This window comes from Anastrepha obliqua, chromosome 1 (assembly GCF_027943255.1).
Source record: "Anastrepha obliqua isolate idAnaObli1 chromosome 1, idAnaObli1_1.0, whole genome shotgun sequence".
Classification (NCBI taxonomy): Eukaryota; Metazoa; Arthropoda; class Insecta; order Diptera; family Tephritidae; genus Anastrepha; species Anastrepha obliqua.
This window is the reverse complement of record NC_072892.1, coordinates 119,990,996-119,996,513: the sequence shown is the minus strand read 5'-3', so window position 1 is coordinate 119,996,513 and position 5,518 is coordinate 119,990,996.

Genomic DNA, 5,518 nt, shown 5'->3' with positions numbered 1-5,518 from the left:
TGGTTCAACGTTTTGTTTGCTTTTAGACCTTTCAAAAGTAGAAATTTAATCACTGCACGATACCTGATTTTTTCCGTTGTAGTAACCGCTATGACACGTCAATAATAAACAAACACTCGGCTTGTAAACAAATAATGAATTGACAGATTCAAATGCAGCTTCACATACGTTCATATAAAAGGTGTACCAACATAACAAATCAAAAAGTTGGATTAGTAGCAAAGCCCTTATCGGACCCTAAAACTTATTGAATAACCTAGTATATATAAAATCTATGTATCTTCTGCTGCTTTTTGCGCGCTCATAGCTGTAGGTACGCGTATGCCATTCACTTGCAATCTGTAATTAAAAGCAACTAAAGATAGTCACTGCAAACTAAAGGTAGACAAACCTAATTTGTGACTATGCCAATTGTCGACCGGATACTTTTGACCGCTGTTGAGATTTTGAGCAAAAATAATTTGTTAAATTATTCGCATATTTCGCTGAGTAACATGAATTGCAGAAGCTATATTTATAAAAAGTAGTCAATTTATTAATGATTCTCTCTGTAATGGGCGCAGTGGCACAAGCGTCGGACGCCAGTAGACACAGACAAATTACGAGTAAAATCATAAACTAAAAATTTAAAATCGGCATTTAAAAGCACGGACCTTTAATGCAAACGTGCGGGCGCGCTCTAAACGCTAACTTGCGAAACCTGTCTAGGGTAAAATGCGTACGTTTTTTTGTGGCCAGAGTAGGACTTGGAAATTATTTATGACTGCACTTTCAGAGACGCGCACGCGCACGTGCACTGCACAACACATAAAAGACGAAATTTACAATAATAATGCACATTTTAAAGAAAAATGTGTACGAAAAAAGCCAATTTGGCTGCTGTTTCCACATCACCAGAGCCATAGCCACAGTCACAGCCTCAGCAGAAGCAGCTTTAATAGTGATGAACCCAAGCGATGTGGGCACAACTTGTGGTATGAGCAACATTTGCCGTAATCGCTGTTATCAGCGTCCATAAATCTGCAGGGATTTTCCTTAACATTTTACCACTTAATTCTATTGTGATTAGTTTTTTGTTTGTTTTCCACTCTTTCAGCAGTGCATTGCTTATGCCATTGCATTATACCACACAGCGTAACTGCTAAGCAACAACAAAAATGTGCCACTATGTCGTACGTTGACTATGTGCTGCGTCACTGGATTGCGCAGGCATGTGGCAGCAACCAGTTGCGGCGGGTTGAAGTCGCCAGCAAGCAGCAGCTTTAGTAGCAGAGAGAGTGAAGCTAATTTTTCAAAACATTGGCGGTGCACATTACAACTCTGCCGTTTGTGTCTGCTTGAGTGCGAGCTTGCCGGCCGGTGCTTTGGCTGCTGCTGCTGCTACTTCAGCCCAACTGGTATGCACACTATCGCGTCTTCCAGATACAAGCCATCACAAGCTGCCAGTTGTGCGGCTCAAAATGTGGCACGTTGGTATTTTTCTCTACATTAATTTGCCAAATGCTCAGCGGCAGTGAGTCTTTTTACAGTTTTCATGATTTTCTGTGCAGTTTTTGCTTTTTAGTTTCTGTACATACAAACACATACACACAAGCATGCAAAAACTTTATTTTCCAGTTGGCTGGTTCGGTTTGCCAGCTGCCGATCGAATGGCGTCACCTTTTGTGGTTTGGTCGTTGTGGCGCATCTTCAAATTCCTGGCATTTGTCGCGCTGTATTGAGGTTATAAAATAAGTAGAAAATTTATTGCGTTTGTTGTTTGTTTGGCTAACACCAATCGCTTTGTGGCTTGTTTTTTTCTTGTGTTTGACTGGGGCTGTTTGCCTGTCTAAATGACGTTTAACCTGTCTGGCAATGCATTCGTCTCAGTACAATGGCTAAGTTGAATGTGGTTTTTAATTTTTTTCATTCATTCACTCATTATGTAATTCTATTTAGTTGCAATCGAAAAGAGGCTTAACATGTGGCAATATTGCGTGCCAGATTGGTTTGTGGCAAAAATGATTAGTTATTTGCTTACACATACTTTTGGCGCATTCACTAGTTCGAGTGGCACATCTTTGTAGAATCTTTCCCATCTTTTGAATCTTTTAACTCGTTTAAATATAATTTTTAACAGATGAAGCCAAATCACTTTGTAAATACTATATAGCACGTGCGAAATTAAGTATAGTAGAGGTGCTAAAATGGTGTTCAGCTGCTTGGCCCTTGATTACAAATTTTGATGCTGTAACTTTTTCAAAGTCTAAGTGAGCATTGCTTCAAAATATTGAAGACTTACATACATATCTCCAAAACGGAAAGGAAATATCGGTGCAAAACCTATATCAATGCATTTTTTGCGATGTGTACATCTGAGAATTGCAGCAGACCTTGGTAGCTTCCATTAGCCGAACGTGCCTGGGCCAATTCTGCAGAAATGCCTAGGCCTATTCACTTTCATAATGTTAGTCGTTTGTGGGGTGTTCTTATATTATATATATATATCCAGTTAATTGGCGCTTAGACTTTTTTTCGGGTGTTTGGCCGAGCTCCTCCTCCTATTTGGATGTGCATCTTGATAATTTTTTTCCAAACGGAGGGCCCTATAGTTTCATGCCGAACGGCAGATGGTTTTTTATGAGGAGATTTTTCATGGCAGAAATACACTCGGAGGTTTGCCATTGCCTGCCGCGGGATGACCGCTATTAGAAAAAACCTTTCCTACATTTTGATATTTCACGGAGATACTCCGAATGACTTCGAATGGTACTCGTAGTCATGCACAAACCAATTCGGCTATGGCGCCAAAACGGAAGGGGAACTTAGGTAAAAGTCATGTATAAATACAATGTTTAACGAAAGCTTTATAATTTTGGTACTGCTGTATGTCTATGTACAAAGCCGAGAATCGAAGGCGGCGTAGAACTGTAGGTTCCTCCATTTGTAGGACAACGCCGAGAAATAAATATAATAAATTAGAGAAGAAGCTCGACCAAACACCGAACAAAGGGCGTACGTGCGAAGTATATAGATATAATATTACTGAAGTCTTGGACGAAATTATTTAGAATTAGTAGAAAAATTGGGTTGACACTATAAGGCGCCTCGACCTATTTGAATGAAATTAGATTCTACAACTCAACTGAAGGGTTACTCCTTCCAACAAAGCAAAAATATTTGATGTTGTTTTTAGTAAGTAAGTATAAGTATATTAAAAGGAGACAAACTCATGACAAATCCTTTATATTTTCTTCCAAAAAAGTAGACTCTTATTGTCTTATGAGTTTCAGTAAGACAAATGTGGTCACTGGCGAAGCGGGCATACCTCTTTAGTTCGAAAAATATCTGAAACATAATTCAACTTAAACTATTCAATAGGTATCTGCCAGGACTGCTAAGGACAAGTTAAAAACCTGTGCAGTTGTTGTTAATTGTTTATTAAAAAAAAAAACTAAGTTTGGCCTCCAACACAAATTGAACGCAAGAACTCCATAAAGCCCCGCAACTTACAAAAAAACTAGAATAGAGTTTGCGGAAAAGCTTGGCTCGTGACTAAATGGCGAAATAAAGGGTGGTTAAGTTTCAAGGGCTGGTGTTGATTTTGAATAAAATCCTTTTTTTTAAGAAATTATTGTCATTTTTATTATGATAATATTGGTATTATCAATTACGCATGGAACAAAATATCGGCCAAATGGCCGCCACGGCCTCGGCGGCACACCTCCATCCGATGGTCCAAATTTACGATGACGCTGAGGCATAATTGAGGTTCAACGGTGTCAAATCACATGATCTTGGCCGCCAATTGTCATCGCCGCGTCGTGAGATTATTCAGCCATCATATTTTTCGCGCAAAAGAGCCATTATTTCGTTAGCTGTGTGACAAGTGGCACCGTCCTGCTAAAACCATATATTGTGCACATCCGTATCTTCCAATTCGGGCCATAAAAAGTTCGTTATCATCTCACGATAGCTAAAATTATTCACAGTACAGGCAGTTTGGAAAAAATACGGCCCAATGATGCCGCCGGCCCATAAACCGTACCAAACAGTCACTCTTTGTGGGTGCATTGGTTTTTCGGCAATCACTCTTGAATTATCATTTGCCCAAATGCGGCAATTCTGCTTATTGACGAATCCACTGAGTTGAAAATGTACCTCATCACAGAAGATGATTTTCTTCGAAAATTTCATTCACTGCCATTTCCTGCCACCATTCTGACCATTGACGACTCTTGAAATAGTCAAGAGGCTTTAGTTCTTGAGTCAATTGCACCTTGCAAGCCGTCTTTATGCATAATGTTCATCACCGATGAGCGGGAGAGGTGCAATTGTTGGGCACGACGACGAGTAAAGGTGGACGCCTCCTCAACCACACTATCGCGAACAGCAGCAATATTTTCTGCAGTTCACATCTTCTACAGACCCGGTTTGTTCAAACTTTTGCAGAATTTTTCCTATTGTACGCACATTTGGACGATTAAGTTGACCGAAAAAATCACAAAGTGCGCAATAAGCATTTTGATTTGAACGCCCGTTCTCATAATAAGCCTGAATAACTTTAACGCGTTGTTCGATTGTGTATCTTTCCATGATTAAAATTGAATTAATCTGAAATTAAAAAATGTTAAATGAAATGTAGAAAAAACTTGACGTTTAAACCGAACCGATTCTAGAGATTTATGGAAGGTAGTAGAAGGAGCTTAGAAAGGAAACCCGTTATCAGGATCTCATATACTTTATGGCACGAAGATGTGATGCAGTGGTGAAAAGGGTATTCAACGAAATATTATAGTTTTTTTTCGTTTTATATTTTTTTTCTTAAATTGAAATTTTAATTTTTGTTTACGTTTGATTGAAATTTTAGAACTGGGAAAAGATAAATGCAACTTGTGCTATTTTGTTTTTGTGCCAAACATTTTCAAATCAAAACATTCTTTTATTGTAAATTTAACATTGCAAATTTTTCATACTGGAATTCCTATTATTTTGTGGATAACTGTATATCAAATCATAGTTCATGAAATTAAGCAAAAATCAATAAATACTATTTTTTATTTCTTGTGAGTTGTGGATTCTGACACTATCCATTATAAAAAATAAATTTTGCAACTTTGGGTCAGATTAAATGCTTTCTAATTAATTATATGACTAGTCCATTAATTATAGAAATAGTTTGCTTAAATTGAATAAAGTTTCACATTGTTTGGGAATAGTCTAATTTAATTTGAAAGATGCTTCGTTCAATTAAAAGAATAAAAGGTTTATCTAAATTAATAAAGTTTCGTTTATTAAAAAAAAGGTTTGGTTTAATTTATAAAATATTTTGCTTAATTTGCAAAAGGTTTAATTTAAATTGATATACAGACAGCAATGCCCATCTGTTGCCCTTTAAAGTGCTCCCGCACGCGAATATTTCTCTTCGGGTGTAGTCGTAATTTGACGTTAATAAGATGGCACATCAGCGCGCACAGGCTGGAGGTGGCAACAACTTTGCTATGCAAAATAAATAAATAAATGTTTAAAAGATCGTGAT